At 37.7% G+C, this 22,207-nt stretch overlaps 1 protein-coding gene and 1 pseudogene across 1 annotated transcript in view; one reads left to right on the top strand and one right to left on the bottom strand.

Moving 5' to 3' along the window:
* The window catches only part of LOC122813901 (zinc finger protein 436-like), a 770,947-nt gene that overhangs the window by 650,410 nt on the left and 98,330 nt on the right, over positions 1-22,207 (bottom strand). The window lies entirely within an intron of this gene.
* On the top strand, positions 1,656-3,628 carry LOC122813905 (annotated as a pseudogene).

Below are 22,207 nucleotides of genomic sequence, written 5' to 3'. Positions count from 1 at the left end.
CATTGCAAAGTATGCTTTCCAACTTGTTCAGCTGCATGCAGTAAATCTTTTTATTTGTTTTCTGCACATTCAGAGTTTAACAACATTTTCTGTTTAAGCAATGTCATGACATGTTGCTGATATTTGAGCATATGAAACTGACAGTTTAAGGCCCTTATAGCCAAGGTAGCAAATGTGTAAATCTTTTTTCCTCATCTATCCAGTGCCCTAGAATCTCTATCAGAGCGGGTAGGGTTTTTTGCAGTGGAAACCTTAATCCCCTTGGGACCCTGTGAAATAGTTTCTGGATCTGCAGTAGGGTTTTTGAAAAAGAATTTGAGACTCAGGAACCCTGTAATATCCGTCAGGCTTAACAGGAGCTGAAGGTAAGGAGTCAGGTGTCAGACTAGACTCAGAAAACACATCATCTACAATGTCTAACACAGGTGGAATGGCTAGAGGCGTGGGTTGAGGTAGTAAAAGGAAGTCCCTGAGCCTCTTTTTAGATTCTGAAAAATCTTGGCTCAGCCAGTGGAAATGCTTCCTCATGGTATGCAAGGTTTTCCCAAAAGATTAGTCCTCGGGTGGAGAAGCTGAAGGAATAGATTCTTCAGCATCAGAATCCTCATAGGGGGGAAGTGAATATTCCTGATCAGAAGAGGAATCGGAAGAAATAGAAACCTGATCTGAAGATTCATAGTCTGTCTCTTGCCTACGCCTTTTATTAGGAGGGGGATGTGAACCCCCTGATCAAGGTAATCAAGTCTTCGGCCATTTTGAGCATCTGTTTTTTGGGCATGGAGGCCTGTCCATTTGGCTCTTGAGTAAGTTTCTTTGTCTTTAAAGGTGCTTTAGTCTTTGCCTTTGAAGTTGTAGTCAGTTTAATGTATAGATGTTTAGGTCTAAATACACCCCCAGAAGCCGGTGCCTGCTCAGTGGCTCTGGACCCATCTGAGGGAATAGTGGCCAAGGCTCCAATACCTTGAGTTTCCAGCGGTAAAGCCGACTCCACGTGGGAGTCGGTAGTGGCCTGCGACTCTAAAAGCGGGTGTCAGGGGCTGCGAAAGTGCCTCACTGAGAACCGGCGACTGGCTTAGGAGAAGCTTCATCATCGGTTTTGGGCCTTGGTTGTCTATCTTTTTCTTTTTCTCTGTGTTTTTTGTGAACTTCGGTAGTCGGATGGCTATCAGACGACATTTTATAATTAAATCTGCGCCTAAAATAGTTTAATGCAAAGTTATACCGACGCTTAATAGTGCATTGGTTAAATCTAGCACAAAACTGACAACTTGAAATGCCGTGGGCAGGGACTAGGCAAGGAATACAGTAAGAATGAAAGTCCATTTGCTTTCCACAAGAAATACAATTGTTAACTTTTTCTGACATCGGTCTAGAGCAAGAAAAAAAGTTTCCCCAATGGGGTACTTAGCTTTAATGAAGACTTCGGATCTGAAACTTGAACACAAAATTCTCAGGAGTCTGCTGACCAGCACTTGCGAACTGCTTCTGCTTCGGGCACCACGCGGCAAGAATGACTTAAGAAAATAGCGTCGGCTGCTTCTTTTATACCCCTGATGACCTGACGTCAGGGAAGAGGTGACAGCAGCCGACGCAGGACCCAAGACTTTGGAATTCAGGCTGGCTGAGGGCAACCTGCCAGCAGGATTACCCAAATGTAATGATTGCAACAGTGAAACATGAAGAGCATCATGGGAGTCAGTTACAGTACAGTTACAATATGACTTAAATGTTAGTGAGGAAAAGTGGAGATGTATGCCTGTAGTTATGATTGATTGATGGTATGTTTTATATTCAAAACTGTTGATTTTTGTAAATTATTTTGTTCTTTACTGTCTTTGACTAAATTCTCATAAATGAAGAGTCTGCATTATTTTTGTTCTTTTTATCATGTTAAAAGCAGCAGAAAATATTAAAATTAAAAATGGAAAATTGATATTATTTGAAATGGATAAAACTGCATGTGTGCTGTTGTAACTAAAATGAAACCCACGTATTTCATCATTGTGATACAGAACTAATAATTAATCTGTTTGTAGGCAATGTGAGTAGAGACTGGAGCATTTGCTGGAGTCAGCAGCAATCACTTGGAGTATCTGTGTTACATTATCCTACAGAGAACCTGCAGCACTCTATTCAAACTCTGAAGGGCTCCAACAAGCATCCTGTTATACCTGTAACACAGCTTCGTCCAGGATACACCTGCAACATGAACGCTGATTGTGACCGAAGTTTTGTAGTACAGCAAAGTCTATTAGTACACAGGACAGCTCACAAAGAAAATAAACCATATAAATGCCCTGAATGCAATAAGTGTTTCAGACAAAGGTCGAGTCTAGTAATACATGAAAGGACTCACACGGGGGAGAGACCATATAAGTGCCCTGAATGCAATAAGTGTTTCGTAGAAAGAAAAGCTCTAATACGCCATGAATGGACTCACAAGGGGGTGACACCATATAAATGTCCTGAATGCAGCAAGCATTTTACAACAACTAGTAGCCTTAGACGTCATCTGTTAGCTCACAAAGAAGAGAAATCATTTAAATGTCCTGAATGCAATAAGTGTTTCAGACAAAGGGGACATCTAGTTAAACATGAAAGGACTCACACTGGAGAGAGACCATATAAATGTCCTGAATGCAATAAGTGTTTCAGGCGAAGGGGGACTTTAGTAATGCATGAAAGAACTCACACTGGGGAGACACCATATAAATGTCCTGAGTGCAATAAGTGTTTCAGACAAAGGTGGAGTCTAGTAATACATGAAAGGACTCACACTGGGGAGAGACCATATAAGTGCCCTAAATGCAATAAGTGTTTCATAGAAAGAAAAGCTCTAATAATCCATGAAAGGACTCACACGGGGGAGACACCATATAAATGTCCTGAGTGCAATAAGTGTTTCAGACAAAGGTCGCGTCTAGTAATCCATGAAAGGACTCACACGGGGGAGAGACCATATAAGTGCCCTGAATGCAATAAGTGTTTCATAGAAAGAAGAGCTCTAATAATCCATGAAAGGACTCACACGGGGAGAGACCATATAAGTGCCCTGAATGCAATAAGTGTTTCGTAGAAAGAAAAGCTCTAATACGCCATGAATGGACTCACAAGGGGGTGACACCATATAAATGTCCTGAATGCAGCAAGCATTTTACAGCAACTAGTAGCCTTAGACGTCATCTGTTAGCTCACAAAGAAGAGAAATCATTTAAATGTCCTGAATGCAATAAGTGTTTCAGACAAAGGGGACATCTAGTAAAACATGAAAGGACTCACACGGGAGAAAGACCATATAAATGTCCTGAATGCAGTAAGTGTTTCAGAGAAAGAAGAGCTCTAATACGCCATGAATGGACCCACACTGGGGTGACACCATATAAATGCCCTGAATGCAGCAAGGGTTTCACAACAACTAGTAACCTTAGACGTCATCTGTTAGTTCACAAAGAAGAGAAATCATTTAAATGTCCTGAATGCAATAAGTGTTTCAGACAAAGGGGGCATCTAGTAATACATGAAAGGACTCACACAGGGGAGAATATCGAATAGAGAAAACTATAAAGCAGCTAAGACGAGAAGTATCATTGTTAGAAGATTATAGAAGAGGGAACAAACCAATAAAAATATTAAGAAAGATAGATGTGATAAAAGCAATGTGTGGTATTAGAACAGACCAGGATCTGTTATGCACTATTGAGATAAACTAAAAATTACAAAACAGGTGCAAAGACTTAGAAGATATGAAGATAAATGTAATGGAAAAACACAAAATGAACAAATTATTGATGACCCAGAAAAGTTTTTTTTAGAGAACTGGGAAATAAGGTAAAAGGAATAGATAGACTGCCAAAAAAAGAGGGAGTAGATACATTTTGGAGAAGTATCTATGAAGATGCTGTGTAACATAACAAAGATGCTAAATGGATAGAAGAAATAAAAGAAGGAATAAGAAGTTTAAAGGTACAGAATGTGAAATGGGATGAAATAACTAGAGAGATTGAAATAAAGTTGAGAAAAGCCTCTAACTGGAAAACCCCAGGCCTAGATGCAGTACCTAACCTTTGGCGTAAAGTATTAACTTTTTTGCACGATGATTTAGCCATGCATCCCGAACACACACCACACTGGTTAACAGCAGGAAAAACAATGCTCTTACTTAAGAGTGAACCTGCATGCTACTCTAAAAATTATAGACCAATAACTTGTCTTCCAACAACATACAAACTATACATGGGAATTGACACTGACAGAGTTTATAGTCATTTAGAAGAAAACTCAGTTATGGCAGTAGAACAAAAGGGCAATAAAAGAAAGTCATATGGAACAAAGGACCATTTGTTGTTAAACAAAGTTATAGTGGAGAATTGTAAGAAGGGGAAGAACCTAAGTATGGCATGGATTGACTAAAAAAAAAGCATTTTATAGTGTCCCACATTCATGGATAAAAGAGTGCTAAAAAATGTATAAGATACACCCTACACTGATTGATTACATTGCAGTAACCATGAAACAGTGGCAGACCACTTTGCAATTAAGCCATGATAAAGGACGGATTATTATCCCAGGGATAAAAATTCAAAGGGGGATATTCCAGGGTGACTGTCTGTCACCCTTGTTATTCTGCCTTGCCATTAACCCATTAAGCTGCTTACTAAACAGCCTAGGCCATAGCTACAATTTGGCTACTAGAAAACAAAGTCTAGTGACTTCTCATCTTCTCTTTGTTGATGATTTAAAATTGTATAGCTCATCAGATGAGGAACTGAAAGCACAGCTGCAGGTTGTCAAAACTTTTTCAGATGATATCGGAATGTCATTTGGTCTTGATAAATATGCAAAACCAACCTTTAAAAAAGAAAAATTGCAGCACCAGGAAAACATAAATTTGGGACAAGAGTGTGATATAAAAGAACTTGAGCAAGAGGGGGTGTATAAAGACTTGGGAATTGATGAAGGATCAGCAATAAAACATGAACAAATGTAAATAAAGCTTAATAAGGAGTACTTTAGAAGACTTAAATTAATCTTGGAAACAGCATTGACACCTAGGAACAAGATCCAAGCTATAAATAAATTTGCTCTTCCTGTCCTAACTTATAGTTTTGGAGTGATTGACTGGCCCCAAAAAGTGTTGTAAAGACTGGATATACAAATATGAAGGATTCTTCATGCTCACCAAATGATTTATAAAAATCAGTGTATACCACGATTATATATCCCCGTTCTGAAGGAGGGATGGCCCTCCTTGAAATTGATTGCATGTATAGATCTGCAATTGTGGGACTCCACACATATCTATTGACCTCACAAGATCCAAAAGTGGTGAAAGTTTTGAAACATGAGAATAAATCTGTGATGACATCTCTGCTTAATTTAGCAGAAGCATATCGACGTCAAGCATGAATGGAAATCAAACCAGATGTGGTTAAAAACCAGGCAGCAACTGAATGTGCTAAAAAAGAAAAGAAAGAATATAAGGTGAAGGATCAGATGAGAAGGCAAGAAATGTGAAAAAAACATAAATATAGTTGCAAGTATAAAAAACTTAATCAAGAAAGAATGCAGGAATGGTTAAGGAAAGGTGAATTTACACCAAGAAATGAAAGGTTTTTATTGGCAGCCCAAGATAGTGGGCTGCGTACATGCTGGTTTACTAAGTCCATTGAACATGTGGGAGAAACAGACATATGTAGGTTTAGTGGAACTGAGTTGGAAACGGTTACACACCTTATTGCTGGTTGCGATGCTCTAATGGCAGAGGGACTGTAAACTGGAAGGCATAATAATGTGGCAAGATTGTTACACTGGAGATTGTGTAAACATTATAGCATCAAAGTGGTTGAAAAACATTGGAAACATGAGCCACAGAAAATCATAGAAAATGATAAAGTTTATATCACATGGGATCACCCAATACCAACAGTCCAAAAGATAGATGGTAGAAAACCGGATATAACTTTCCAAGAAAAGAAGACAAAAGTAGCATTGAAATCGCCACACCTAGTGACTATAGTGTCTTGCCTACAGAGAGACACAAAGTCATAAAGTACCTTGGTCTGCAGGCAGAAACGAGAGCTATGTGGAAGAAAGATACCCAGACAGTTCCAATAGTAGTAGGAGCAAGTGGTCTTATAAAAAATAATTTACAATCATATTTAGATATGTTGCCAATTCATGTAACACCATATGAATTGCAGGAGTCATTGCTGGGCACACTGCGGGTACTGCAAAGAGCACTTTTGGCTAACATCAAAGAGTGAAATAATACTAATTTCATGAACTTTAATCGTAGAATGGGGTCCATTCCCATCATGGTATTAGAAACCCAAAAGACTTGGAGAAATCAAAAAAGGGAGACACCATATAAATGTACTGAATGCAGTAAGTGTTTCACAACAACTAGTAACCTTAGACTTCATGTGTTAGTTCACAAAGAAAAGAAACCATATAAATGTCCTGAATGCAATAAGTGTTTCAGACAAAGGAGGCATCTAGTAATACATGAAAGGACTCGCACGGGGGAGGTAAATCTGAGGAAAGAAAAATACTTTCACAGGAAAAACTGTCAGAAGCTTCAAATAAAAATGTGCATTTATTAATGCAACAGACTTTTGAAAAACAGTATATAGATCAAGAAACTTTGATATGCTTGGAAAAAGAAGCATCCTGAGGAAGTGTGAAAATGTAAACAACAAATCCTAGACATTCTTGAAAAGTATAAAAAAGAAATATGGACATGGGAAAGAGAGAGATTTGATATGGTGCGATATTATGCAAAGGAGAAAGCCAAGTTCACTACTATAGTGAAGGCAGTCACAAAGATATTCAAAGAGAAATACAGGCAAAGGCATCCAGATGTGGACAATTTCACAATAGGAAAATTAATATCATAAAAATGGAATGTGGAAAAGAAGATTAGTAAAGTAGAAGTTAAAGAAATAGAAGTTGAAGTTACGGAGTGTCTGCGGAGTGAAGGATTTAATATAGAAAGTCTAACACAGACTGTATCACAGCATGATGGAGTGAGTCCCCAAAGTAAGGAGAAGCAGGAAGATCAGGAGAATCTGAAGGAGTATGGACATGGGGAAGAAAGAGATTTAATATGGTGTAATATTTATGTCAAAGAGAAAGCAAAATTAACCAATACAAAAAGAGCAGCACCAAAGATATTTGAAGAGAAATAAAACAAAGGAACCCGGATATGGAAAACCTTACAATACAAAAAAAAAAAAAAAAGACAAAGAAGAAAAGGAGATCAGTAATGGAGAAGTTAAAGAAATAGAAATTGAGGTTACGGAGCACCTGCAAAGTGAAGGATTCAGTGTAGAAAATCTAATGCAGAAAGCACCACAACAGGATAGAGCAATGGATATCCAAATTAAGGGAAACCAGTGGAAAAGGAAGCAAATGATGAGGTGCCATCAAGATATTTTGGAGTCTTCCACAGGAAACAAGTATAAACATTGACTTAAAGCTAGACAGCAAGGGAAGGAACAGGAGACTGTGGAAGCTCTGATGCAGTCAATGTTGAGAAGTGATAGGCCAGCGAGTTCCCATATGACAAAGCAACGGATGGCCCAGGATATAATTGAAGATGAGGTGCCACAAGAAGATGCTGTAAAACTTTCTATCGAATGCCCACAGTAAGTGGAAAACAAAGGATGTGCCCTCAGCCTGGAAGAAAATGAACTAAGGGCAGAATTGCCTGATTTAATGGACATAGATATATTAAAATTAGTAAAAGAAGTAAACTGCAGAAGGTAAAAAAAAAAACAAAATTCAGAAGTTAAACAAATGAACACAGTAATTAGGACTGTCCATAGAGATCCATGAAATATAATAGAAGTAAACAGGATATGTTACTCTGCAGCTAAATTAATAACTGATAAAGTTCTACCACAAGAGCACAGGGTAGTGAGACAAAGGTAGGGAAGAAATCGAATGCCATCATGAAGTTATCGAATAGAGAAACATATAAAGCAATTAAGAGTTTCCCTGTTGGAAGACTATAGAAGAGGGAATAGATAAAAATACTAAGAAAGATAGATGTGATAAAAGCAGTGCACTGTATTAGAACAGACGGATCTATCATGCACTATCACAAATCATAAATTAAAAGTTTCAGCACAGGAGGAAAAACTTAGAAAATACACAAATAAATATAAAGGAAAACTACACAAATAAATATAAAGGAAAACTACAAAACAGGCAATTTAGTGATGACCCAAAAAAGTGTTATAGAGAATTGGGAAACAAGGTAAAAGGAATTGAAAGACCACCAAAAAAAGAAAAAATAGATGCATTTTGGAGAAATATCTATGAAGATCCTGTGGAACACAATAAAGATGCTAAGTGGATAAAAGAAATAATAAGAAGTTTAAAGGTACAGGATATGAAATGGGTTGAAGTAACAGCCAGAGCAACTGAAACAAAGTTAAGAAAAGCCTCTAATTGGAAAACCTCTGGCCCACATGCACTGCCTAACTTTTGGTTAAATGTAGTAACATCTTTGCGTGAAGATCTGGCTAGGAGTAAGAACTATTTATATGCACACTCTGAACAAACACTAATCTGGCTAACAGCAGGTAAAACAATGCTCCTACTTTAGACCAATAACTTGCCTTCTGACGACGTATAAACTACACACGGGAATTGATGCTGACAGAGTTTATAGGCACTTAGAAGAAAACTCAATTATGGCAGTAGAGCAAAAGGGCAATAAAAGAAAGTTATATAGAACAAAGGATCATTTGGTGTTAAATAAAGTCATAGTGGAGAACTGTAAAAAGAGGAAGAATCTAAGTATGGCATGGATTGACTACAAAAAAGCGTTTGATAGTAACCCACATTTATGGATAAAAGAGTGCTTAAAAATGTATAATATACATCCAGCACTGATTGACTATGTTACAGTGACCATGAAACAATTGCAGACTACTTTGCAATTAAACCATGATAAGGGCCAAATTATTATCCCAGGGATAAAAATTCAAAGGGAGATATTTCAGGGTGACTGTCACTGTTGCTATTCTGTCTTGCCCTTAACCCATTAAGCTGTTTATGTAACAGCTTAGGTCATGGTTATAATGTGGCTCCTAGAAAACAACAAAGTATAAAAACTTCTCATCTTCTCTTTGTCGATGATGTAAAACTGTATAGCTCATCAGATAAAAGTACAGCTGCAGGTTGTCAGAAATTTTAAAGATGATACAAGAATGTTATTTGGCCTTGATGAATGTGCAAAAGCAACCTTTAAAGCAGGAAAACTGCAGCACCAGGAAAACATCAGTTTGGGACAAGAATGTGATTAAAAGAGATTGAGCAAGAGGGAGTGTATAAATATTTGGGAATTGATGAAGGATCAACAATAAAACATGAACAAATGTAAATAAAACTTAGTAAGGAATACTTTAGAAGACTTGAATTAATCCTGAAAACAGCGTTTGACTTCTAGGAACAAAATCCAAGCTATAAACCAATTTGTTCTTTCTGTCCAAACTTACAGTTTTGGAGTGATTGGCTCCAGAATGTGTTGCCTAGATTAGACAGAAAAGATGAAAGATACTTCATGCTAACCAAATGATTTTTAAAAATCAGTAGATACCAAGATTATGTATTCCCCTTTCCAAATGAGGTATGGGGCTCCTTGAAATTGATTACATGTATAGATCTGCAATCATGGGACTGCACACATATCTGCTAACCTCACAAGACCAGAATATTGTGAAAGTTTTGAAACATGAGGAGAATAAGTCTAAGGTGACTTTTCTGCTTAGTCTAGCAGAAGCTTATTGGCATCAAGCAAGAATGGAAATCAAGTCAGAAGTAGATAAAAAAATCAGGCAGCAACTGAATGTGCCAAAAACAAAATAAATAATGTAAGGTGAGGGACCAGATGAGAAGGCAAGAAATGTGTAAAATGCATAAATATAGTTGCAATGTGTAGAAAAGTTCTGGAAGAACCTCATTTTGATGAGGATCAAATGCAGGAATGGTTAAGGAGAGCCAAATTCTAACCAAGAGATGAAAAGCTAGTATTGTTGGCCCAAGATAGTGGGCCATGTGCACATTGGTTTACAAAGTTCAGTGAACAAGTGGGAGAAACATAAAATGTAGGTTTGTAAAACAGAATTGGAAACAGTTGCACACCTCCTTGCTGTTTGTGACATACTAGTGGCAGAAGGACTGTATACTGAAAGGCATAGTAATGCATCAAGAGTGTTCCACTGGGGATTGGGCAAACATTATGGTAGTGAAATGGCTGAAAAACACTGGAAACATGAGTCACAAAGCATCACAGAAAATGATTGTCTACATCACATGGGATCACCCATTACCAACTGTTTAAAAGCTAGATGCTAGAAGACTAGATATAGTGGTCCATGAAAAGAAGACAGAAGCAACATTGATTATTGAAATCATCACACCCAGTGACTACAGTGTCTCGCATACAGAGAAACACAAAGTCATAAAATATCAGGATTTACAGGCATAAGCGAGAGCAATGTGGAAGAAAGATACACAGACAGTCCTAATAGTAGTAGGAGCAACTGGTCTAAAAAAGAATCTACAGTCATATTTAGGTATGTTACCAATACATGTAACCCCATATGAATTGCAGAAGCAGTCATCACTTGGCACACTGCTGGCAATACTAATTTCATCAACATTAATTTTGCTTTGACTTAGGAATGGGATCCATTCTCGTCATGGTATTAGAAACCCCAAAGTCTTGGAGAAATTAAAAAAGGATCTGAATGGAGAGCTGGAATAAGTAAGATAAGGAGACTGGTATTGCTGGAACTGAATTCATTCTTAATATTGGTGAGAACTTTCAGATGGTGAAGCCTGTTTTAGAAAATCTCACCAATAAGACACTGATATATAGAGTTATTTTAAATACAATAGAAAAAGGTAGATAAAAATGGCTGGTTAGACTGGTTACAGAGCAAAAAAAGTGTCCACTCTTGGATGCAGTGGTTCCAGGACATGAAACATTGCTGCCACAGGGTTACTATGGTGGGGGTGAAGGTGACATCTGTGTAGTAGAAGGTAGTAGTCCACCAAAGGCAAAAAAATAAATAAATATTAACCCAAGTAAGAGGCAGAGAGGCAATAAAGTGGACTGTTGAGAAGAAATAGATTATATTTCTTTACTTTACTATTGTGCCAAAAAAAATGAGGAAAGAAAAATACTTGAACAAGACAAGAAGAACAATTAAAAACTGCAGATAATTTAACATCATTCATTTACCAGAACAGAAAAAAAAATATCTAGATTAAGAAATGTTGGGCTGGCTGGAAAAGGAAGCAACAGAAGTAACACAGGATAAGGAACAAAAAACAGAGTTTATTTAAAGGTATATGAAGAAACACAGACATGGGAAAGAAAATGAGATCAGATACGGTATGATGTTTATGCAAAGAAGAAAGCCAAAATAATCAGTACAAAAAGGCAATTTTACATGTATTTGAAAAAAAAATGCAGGTAAAGACATTGTGATATGGTAAATTTCAAATAAGAGTACAAAGTTGGAATTTTTTTTTTTTTCGCTTAGAAGTTTCCCTCTGCATCCCCTCATTTTGGAAGACACCCCTTACTTTTATTTATACCTCTCCATTGTTGCACAGCAGTGGAGAAAGGGCAATACAATACCTTCAATGAAAATGATTTTCAGTGACAGAGTTGGTGTTCTGTTTTCAGTGGGATAAACTGTGCTTGGCATAGGAATAGTGGCAGAAATTAAAAATAGAATTTGAACTGAAACTGTCTGTGAAGTGAATGCTTTAGTGTGGAAACTCTGACACAAGCAGTATTACAACATGATATGGGGAAATGGCAGTGAGTCCCCAGGAGGAGGAACAACAGATGAGGCAGGATGTCTGAAGAAGATACACCACAGGGTGATGCACTGGAACCTTTTGTAGGAAACTTGCACAAAGTCCAGTTAGAATTGCAAAGGAAAGAGCAGGAAATGGCTAATACTCTGACACTGACAATATTGCTACATGATGGGCCCAGTTAGAATTATACTGAATGGGAAAGACCAGGAAATGGCTAATCCTCTGACACTGACAATATTGTAGAATTGTACTGAAAGGGAAAGAGCAGGAAATGGCTAATAGTCTGACACTGACAATTGAAAAAATTATATGGCTCTGCTTGGTGCTTGGTGTGATGGATTTGAAGTCTTTTTAAGACGCACAGTCTTGCTGGCTGGATTCTGCTAAAATTTAAAGTCTGGTTACATTTGCATTCACAGTCTGTTGCATACAGAAGCTTGCAGAATATACATTGATGAGAGAATATACTTTGCAGCATCATCTTTAGAGAGCATTAACAAGTAACTTTTTATAATAAACCAAACGGACCAACGTTGCAGCTTAAAAGTACTGTTCCAACTTTACTTCTCATATAGTACAGACAATGTGAGAGATATAACATTTACCTCAGGACAAATGAGTCCCTGCCATACCTCTAACATAACTGGATTTATACAACTCTTTATATACACTTTTAGTCATGCATAAACATATACATGTCCTCTTGATATTCTATTTTGGAGAATTGCTTATCCTGTAGAAACAATACTAAGCTTCCTTATTTAACAATGTCTTGTAAGAGACCAGCTTTTCTGACAGTGTGAACATCCTGTATTCTATTTGGATCTTTGTATAAGAACATCTGTTCTTGTGCCAATGCTGATAAACATGTCCTGTTTTCCATGCAGAAAAACATATTTTTGAGGAAACGCATTGCCACAGTGTCATTGTCCATTCTTTAAAAGCAGATTTTGCATTTTTGCTCTTGCATACATCCTGTTTTTAAGTCTGTAAGGGACAAATGTCCATTCAGCAGGTTCCTTATTTTCCAAGCCATGGTCATTTAGTATGACTGCTGATCACATATTACTAAACTCTGTTTCTGCATTTAAGCAAGCTTTTTCTTTCAGCATATTTACAACAGAATTAATTTCAGCCTTATATTCATAATATCTAACAATTCCCTCTGTTTTTAAACACACTCAAAACATTTTATATAGAAAACACATTAAGAAACAAACCTATAGTCTTCTTTTGATACAAGTCAAAATGCAATTTTACATAGTTAATACAATGATATTAAGTATTACTACAAAACTGAATGTATTTAAAACTTTTTTTGCAGACCATTCTGTGAAAATATTTTATCAGTTATGAGCTGTGTTTGCTTTAATGTTATTATTTTTTTTAACTTGATCAATTTATTCTTTTGCAATCACAGAATTTAATTTAGGACTTAGAACTGTTCCATTAACTCTTTGCAACTGTTGAATTAACTATAAGAGACAATAACTATGTGCTACTGCAAGCATTTATACACTGCTGAAAATATACAGTTTTAATGTAATTTTAACCATCATATTGTGTTCATGTCTCTGAACTGCTCATTAACATCTTGGTAAAATACTGAACTGGGCTTAGATAATAAATATTTGAAAGCAATTATTTTACTGGGATAAAACCAATGATATTACAACTTGACAAATTACTTTCAAACTTATTACAATGTATTCTGTACAGTATGTATTTACATAGACTGTTTGCTGTTTATGCATTTTAATCTAGTAGGTACCCTGGACCCATTTTTTCTTTAAATATGGTTTTCCACACGTATTCATTACTAGACATTAATTTCATTTGTACTGAATTCTTCTGCAATTGTACATACAAAGACTATCATTTGTACTGAAATTTTCTACATTTGTACATATAAAGACTGTAAAGTACATTTAGTCTAATCTTACAGATTTAATTACATTAATATTAAGCAAAATCTTGGAAAATGTTTGTCTCTTTAGAAATATCTAGTGGAACTGATACTGATATGTCCTGTTATTTTAAACTACATACTCAGCAATTAAACATATTCATGCTTTTTTATACCAACATTGTTTTGCCAAAAACATATTAAAATAGTGACCAATCTTGTTCAGTTTTTTACATGTCTTTACTCTCTCTTGTATAGCTGTAATCAATTTTAAGCCATCTCTTGTTTTTTAAACCATCTTTTGTATAGCTTTACAGTTTAACAGGTTGTAAATACAGCTATTAACAACTTGTAAAATATCTTATCCTGTTAGGTTTAATCTAGTTTACCAGTATTTTTAATACACTAATACCTGCCCCCCCCCATAAAAGAGTATTGTCAAGAAGGAATGAGATATTTCTTCCTGTAGCTTTATTTTAGACCCTTGTTGTTTATTTTTTCTGTGGCTTTATTTCAGACCCTTGTTTATTTTTTCTGTAGCTTTATTTCAGACCCTTGTTGTTTATTTTTTTCTGTAGCTTTATCTGTAGCTTTATTTCAGACCCTTGTGCAGTACTGCTTATAAAGTCAGTGTAAAACTGAGAAAGTACCCCTCCCCCTGTAGTACTGCACTATTGTTTATCTGCTTTATGCTGTGAGAATAGAATGTATATCAGCCCAACACTTTGGTTATACATTTATTTTATTAAATTATGGACTTTTGTCTGATTTGATAATTTTTTATAAAGCTTTTGCTGTTTATTACCACTAGTAGGCATGTACACCCTCCTGCTCAATTGATTTGAACTGTATGTATACTATAGCCCATTTGCTGGCTGTACTTGATGCATTTACTTGCAAACAGATTATCAGTGACATCTATGCACAATTGTGACATTTTATTACAATTACCAAATAGTGTTGCATGTAAACATTTTAACAGGTATGTTTTAATAACAATGATGCTTTAGAAAAACTCAAGCTACTTGTCTGGCAATCAGTTTTGTTGTTTATCTTATCTTTCCAACATTTCCTGTAACTATTCATCTAGTCTACGAAGGTCTCAGCTCACATTTTATACTCTATAAACTATAGTTAATTCTTTTGGCATTTTTCCTTTAATGTGATTGTGATTTGCATAACATGGATTTCAGTATTTTTTATTATTTATTTCACTATTTAACTGTCCTGCCATTAATTTTACAAAAACTGTTTGACAAATACCATCTGTGATTTTCTTTTTAAAATTTAGAACTTCAACTGTTTGGTGTTACTATACAATTATAAAAAAAAATTGTAAAAAAAAACAAAATAGATATTAGCTTAATTAACATATGTTTATTTTTTACAGTACAAAACAAGAAAACTTTCAAACTGCAAATCAGAAATGCCAGGAAAAATGAAACCACAAGAGTCCAAATATAAATTGACGCATTTCATTCAAATTTAATCCACCTTGAACTTCATCAGAATACCAAATGAATCACAATAGGTAGCTTAAAAGCGTTATAAACATAACCAGTTTGTTGGAAGCTAAGAGTTATGTTCAGTATGAAGGTTCTAATTTTGGTACATTTCCTTGTAACCAGTGCAGACAATGTAGATACATTTCTGGAACTAATACTATTTTTATTAAACACCTGCATAAGACTATAAACTGCAATGGCTATTACACATGTAAGACACAAAATATTGTATATATAGCGATCTGTGATGCATGTGAACATTTTTATATAGGAAAAACTATCAGGAACCTAAACAAACGTATTTACGAACACATTACAGCTATTAAGAAAAGTGACTTTTCTAATGCTCTAGCTAGGCATGCTGCATCATGTGTTAATTTTAAGAAATTCAGATTTTCAGTCTTAGATAAGGTAAACAATGACTTGTTTTCTGGTAATTACAAAATCAAGTTAGAGTGCAAGGAAACTCTTTGGCAGATTTTACTTAGAGCTGATGAGGCTCCTGGTTTAAACGATGTGATCAATATAAAAATGTTTCCTGCAAGCACAAAGACCCTGACATTGATTATTAGTCACTGGCTAATTTTATAGGCACCACTACGAATTTGTTGTTTATTTTTATTACAATTACAACAAATATTATTATTGTTTTTATGGCTATTTTTTTAGTTGGAACAACATTACAATTCATAAATACGAATTGGTTTAATTATGCAATTAATGGACATATTTCTCATTTGACAATTGGAGTCACATGGTTATGTTTATAACGCTTTTAAGCTACCTGTTGTGATTCATTTGGTATTCTGATGAAGTTCAAGGTGGATTAAATTTGAACGAAACGCGTCAATTTATATTTGGACTCTTGTGGTTTCATTTTTCCTGGCATTTCTGATTTGCAGTTTATATGTTTATTTTTATATTATTTATATTTGCTGATGTCTGCCTTTTGCTTTTGTGTATTGTAAACAAATGTACTCCAGATGAAAAGAACATTGATGCATGTCTGTTTTGTATCTGTATATCTTTATACAAGCATGTCAGTCTTGTGACTTTAAATCTTTATTCTTATTAACTATTTTCATTTAATTTTATACACTAGAACAGTTTTGTTTACCTTTTGACTATGCTAAGAATGGCAGTCATATGCTTTAATTTACTGTAGTACTGATAGATGTCTTGCTTAACTGAATGGAAGTAAAACATTTAAAAATGATTTGTCTCTACCATGTATATTTAACCATTTTCAAAACATAAATATATTATAAAATATATTTCTTTTGCACAGATTAGCTGTGTATGCAGGAAGTTCCCAGTCTTTGTCAGTTCAGCTAATTTATTGCCTTTATCCTGCAACTGCTGTTGAATTTCCTGTAATGTTGCATGGTCTTTCTGACATTCTTTAGTAAGCTGTTCTGCTGAATTTGAAACTCCTATGCCCTTTTGAAAAGATGTATGTATAACTTGTCTAAGCTTCCTGAACTCATTGTGTCTGTCTTTTAGAAGTTTACTACATTCCTTTGTAACAAAATGTACTAGGGGTTCTATTAGTAACTGATTTGACTCGCATGTGACAGAACATAACTGTTCAACATCTGAATATAATGGAAACACTTTACCCTTAGTTAATGCTTTATCATGAACAGATCTGTCTTTACAGTCTATTTTTTTAGCAATATGATGCAATACTTTTTTATGGCATAATACACAAAATGCAGTTTTTGTTGAAGCACACAATAAACATTTGTCATATTTCACATGATTTTCTTTGAGATATCAGTCAAATGTTGTAATACATTTGCACAATGCCTTACTGTCAACCTGCCCTAATAAGGTTTTACATTTACTAATGTGCTGTGTATACCAACATAGCAATTTACTAAAGTTTGGTTTACCCCTGCATGAATAATAAATAATATCCATACTAATAACATCCAAACTGTCTAATAATATACAAACTGTCTAAGAATATACAAACTATGTAAGAATATACAAACTGTTTAACATCATCCACACTAAATATGTGACACAGAAAAAAGTCTTACCAGTTAGCAAGAAAACAGGTGATCAGGCTGCTGTTGCTGATGGCTAGAAATTTTTCAGAGTCACTTGAGAAGCTGGTGAAGCACAACAGGCAGCGGACTGCTGTACAAGTGGACATTCACCTTTTCTTGGAGAATTTATGGCACTGTGACTTTCTTGAACTAGTCTCACTCCGGATTTTAGACGTCTAAAAAACTTTACTACTGCAAGCTGCATAAACTGGAATACTTCTGTTTAGGATTTACATATACGTACAAATGTTCGTTACTGCAATTTGACTGAAGTGACCCTCTGCAGGGCTGGCTGGCTCGCCATTGAAAAAATTATATGGCTCTGCTTGGTGAGATGGATTTGAAGTCTTTTTAAGACACACAGTCTTGCTGGCTGGATTCTGCTAAAATTTAAAGTCTGGTTATATTTGCATTCACAGTCTGTTGCATACAGAAACTTGCAGAATATACACTGATGAGAGAATATACTTTGCAGCATCAACTTTAGAGAGCAGTAACAAATAACTTTTTATAATAAACCAAATGGACCAACGTTGCAGCTTAAAAGTACTGTTCCAACTTTACTTCTCATATAGTACAGACGATGTGAGAGATATAACATTTACCTCAGGACAAATGAGTCCCTACCATACCTCTAACATAACTGGATTTATACAGCTCTTTATATACACTTTTAGTCATGCATAAACATATACATTTCCTCTTGATATTCTATTTTGGAGAATTGCTCATCCTGTAGAAACAATACTAAGCTTCCTTGTTTAACAATGTCTTGTAAGAGACCAGCTTTTCTGACAGTGTGAACATCCTGTATTCTATTTGGATCTTTGTACAAGAACATCTGTTCTTTTGCCAATGCTAATAACAGTGTCCTGTTGTCCATGCAGAAAAACATGTTTTTGAGGAAACACATTGATGTCCTTCAAGGATGCATCTGCAGTCATCACATATGGGTTGTCCTGCCTCAGGCAGCCCTTCGGTCGGCCGGATTCCAAAGTCTGGGTCTGGCCTCAGCTGATGTCGCACTTTCCCCCACGTCAGAGCGTCTGGGGTATAAAAGCATCGGCCGACGCCATTTTCCTCAGTCTTTCTTGCCGCGTGGTGCCCGAAGCAGAAGCAGTTCGCAAGTGCCGGTCGGCCAGCTCCTGTGATTCAGCTACCGAAGACTTCAAAAAAGCTAAGTACCCCGTTGGGGTCTCTTTATTGCCTCAGCCGATGTCAGATAAAGTTAATAATTGTTTAACTTGTGGGAAACAAATACCTCATAAGGATTTCCACTCTTACTGCCTCCCCTGCCTAGGCCCAGACCACGACGTTTCGGCCTGTTCAGCCTGTGCTTCCTTCAACCGACGAACTCTTAGACGTCGGTCGGAGTTTGCAGAGGAATTCTTTGGGGCTAGTTTTGCTTACAAGATGCTGTCAGAGACTCCGACTTCGCATTTAGTTAAAAAACGGAAGGACAAGGACCGACACACGCGGGCCGCGGTTTCGGCTGAAACCACGGTCAGGCCTACCTCGAGTGTCTCGGTCTCGGCTGAAACTGTGTCCTTGGTACTTACTATTACCGAAACTGCACAACCGACTACCTCGGCCCCGGAGGCCCCGGCCGAGTCGGTTATTGAATTACCTACTGAAACCGGTGTCCAGGAACCTTCCGACACCATTCCTTTAGACAAGTCCCCCTGCATCCATGTCCATTAAGGCTTTTTCTAGGGCTAAAGCTGCTAAACTTACTAAAGTTTTGCCTCCCAAGGTTTCCTCTCAGAGACCTTCTACTGGCTCACAGATTCTTAGCCTAGCAGAGGATCTTATCTCATTAATTAGAGGTTCTCAACCTCATCCGGACAGGGGCCCTCAACCACCTCCAGACAAAAGGCCCAGGGTTGAGCCCTCTGACCCCCACTCCTCAGATGAGTCCACTGATGGCTCTGCTCTGTCAGACCACCAGGAGGAGGCTTATTCGGCCTACGAGGATTCTGATGCTGAAGAATCTATTCCCTCGGCCTCCCCTCCTGAAGAGTTTTCCTTTGGAGAGGCATTACATTCTATGAGAGAACATTTTCAATGGCAGGGTCAGGAATTCTCTGATTCTAGAAAGAGATTAAGGACCTTTTTACATTTACCTCAGCATAGGCCTTTAGCTATACCTCCTGTTTTGAATGTCATTGATGATGTGTACTCTGATGCTAGTACAGCCCCTGACTCTCTACCTCCGGCTCCTGCCAAACCTGATAGGTACTACAGGGTCCCGGACTCACATCTACACCTGTACAAGGCCCACTCTGCTGATCCAGAAACTATTTCCCAGGGCCCAAAAAGGGTTGCAGCTGCCACTGCTAAAAATCCTCTTCCCTCTGAAAGGGAGTCCAGAGCATTAGAGAGATGGGGTAAGAAAGTGTATACTTCTGCAACTCTTTCCATGAGGGCATTAAATTGTCAATTTCATATGATACAGTACCAAGAGTATTTGTTAGATGAATTGCATAAGAAACTGTCCTCTTCTGAACCCCTTGATCGCAAATCCCTTCAGGATCTGGTACATAACTCCCAGCAGGTTAGTAACCATTTCTTGCAGTGTGGTTATGATGCATTGGAAGCTTCATGTAGGTCAGCTATGACAGATGCAGTTATATACATAGGCATGCCTGGCTGAAGGAACAATCTCTGCCAGACCATGTTAAAGCTAAGCTTTTGGATGCTCCTATGGAAAAGCAAAAATTATTTGGTTCCACGGCTCAAGAGGTCTTAAAGAAATTTGAAGAAAAGGCAAAATCTGTGCAAACAGTCAAAGACTTTCTGCAAGTCCAACCACCGAGATTCAGCAGAAATTGGCCTACTAAGAATTGGTCCTTTCCGGACTCAGACAGATCTCAGAGAGGCAGGAATAGGCGTGCCAGAGGTAGAGGGCAAGATAGAGGCTCCTACAGAGGCCGTCAGTGGCAGCCTCCCAACCAGAGAGGTAGTGCAGGAACTACAACTGCTACACCAGGACAGACTCAATGACTTTATTTTGACTCCGCCCACCAGGGCTCAATTAGAAGCACCTTTGGGAAGAAAGCTTTCTTTATTCTCAAAAAATTGGCACAGCATTACAAGGGACACATGGACACTGCAAATAATAGACAAAGGATACAGGTTCCATTTCCACACATTGCCAAAAAGAAAAGGCATGCCAGACCTGCCACCAAATCAGAGGGCAGAGGCTTTGAAGCAAATTACCAACTTAATACAAATGAAAGCCATAGAAAAGGTACCTCTTTCAGAACAAGGCCAAGGATTTTACTCCAGATTATTCCTTGTTCCAAGAAAAGAAAATCAATGGAGGCCTATTCTCAACTTGTCCGCACTGAATACTTACCTCATTGTGCCAAAATTCAAAATGCTGACTCTACAGCAACTCCTTCCCATGCTGGGCAAAGGGTCTTGGCTGGTGACTCTAGACCTCAAGGAGGCATACCTGCATGTCCCTATCCGACAAAGTTGCAGAAGACACCTCAGATTTCTTGCAGGGTCAGAGCATTATCAATTCTCAGCATTGCCCTTTGGCTTATCTACTGCACCCAGAGTATTCATGAAATGCCTGGCATCAGTAATTGCACACTGCAGACTTCAGGGGATTCAAATCTACCCATATCTGGACGACTGCCTTATACAAGCGGACAGCAAGCAAACTTTGTTAAAGGACTTGGACTATGTCATCCACCTACTACAGGCCTTGGGATATACAGTCAACATCCACAAATCAAGACTTGTTCCATCCCAAAGAATAACTTTTCTGGGTGCGGATCTAGACACAACCACCCAAATGGCCTTTCTCACAGAAGAAAAACAAAAACAACTACCGGATTACTTCAAGAATCTGACAAGACAAACTCAGCTGACTGCAAGGAAAATCCTGCAGGCCCTGGGTTACATGGCATCTTGCATTCTTCTGATTCCACAAGCAAGGCTGCATATGAGAAAATTACAATGGTACCTAAGGAGTTTATGGACTCAGCACAGTCACAGCTTAGAAACTTTGATCCCACTCATTCCATGCCTTCAAAAGGAATTTCTGTGGTGGGCTCAAGCCTGCCAGTCGAACAGCAGGTTGCCCTTCAGCAAGGCAAGAGCCAACCAAACCATCACCACGGACGCTTCAGACCAAGGTTGGGGAACACACATGGAGGGCAGATGTATCCAAGGGCTATGGTCACAAAGAGAGTTGCGCATGCACATAAACCAAAATGAAATGCTGGCAGTGATACACGCAATCGAGGCCTTCAAACCTTTCCTTCATCAAGGCCACCTGCTCATAAGGACAGACAACACCACAGTTATGTGGTACATAAACAAGCAAGGAGGCACCCATTCCTACCCTCTTTGCAGACTGGCAATGAATCTATGGGAACTTTCCTTGAAACTCAATATACAGCTGCAGTCCCAGTTTATGCCAGGGAAAGACAATATACTGGCAGACAGCTTAAGCAGAACTACCATGGATGCACATGAATGGATGCTGCACCCAGACATCTTCTTACTCATAACACAATCATGGGGAAGGCCGGAAATAGATCTGTTCGCTTCCCCCCACAATCATCAACTGAAGAAATTCTGCTCAAGGACATACCACCCACAAGCATGGAAAGTGGACGCTCTCTCAGCTGGAAAGTGCTAACAGTGTATGCTTTCCCACCTCTCCCATTAATGACCAAGGTTTTACTGAAGATCAGGACAAAGCAGCCCAGAGTGATTCTGATAGCTCCAAACTGGCCAAGACAGCACTGGTACCCACTGTTAAAGAGCATGTCACAGACAAAACCGTGGCCTCTCCCCCCTATGGCCACTTCTACTGACGCAGCACAATTTCAAGACTCTGCATTCCAACCTGAAAACCTTGCAGCTAACTGCCTGGA

Source organism: Protopterus annectens, chromosome 10.part0 (genome assembly GCF_019279795.1).
Source record: "Protopterus annectens isolate FY-2018-M chromosome 10.part0, PAN1.0, whole genome shotgun sequence".
Classification (NCBI taxonomy): domain Eukaryota; kingdom Metazoa; phylum Chordata; order Ceratodontiformes; family Protopteridae; genus Protopterus; species Protopterus annectens.
Note: the sequence above shows the minus strand (reverse complement) of the source record. Positions and strands in the feature narration are given on the sequence as shown.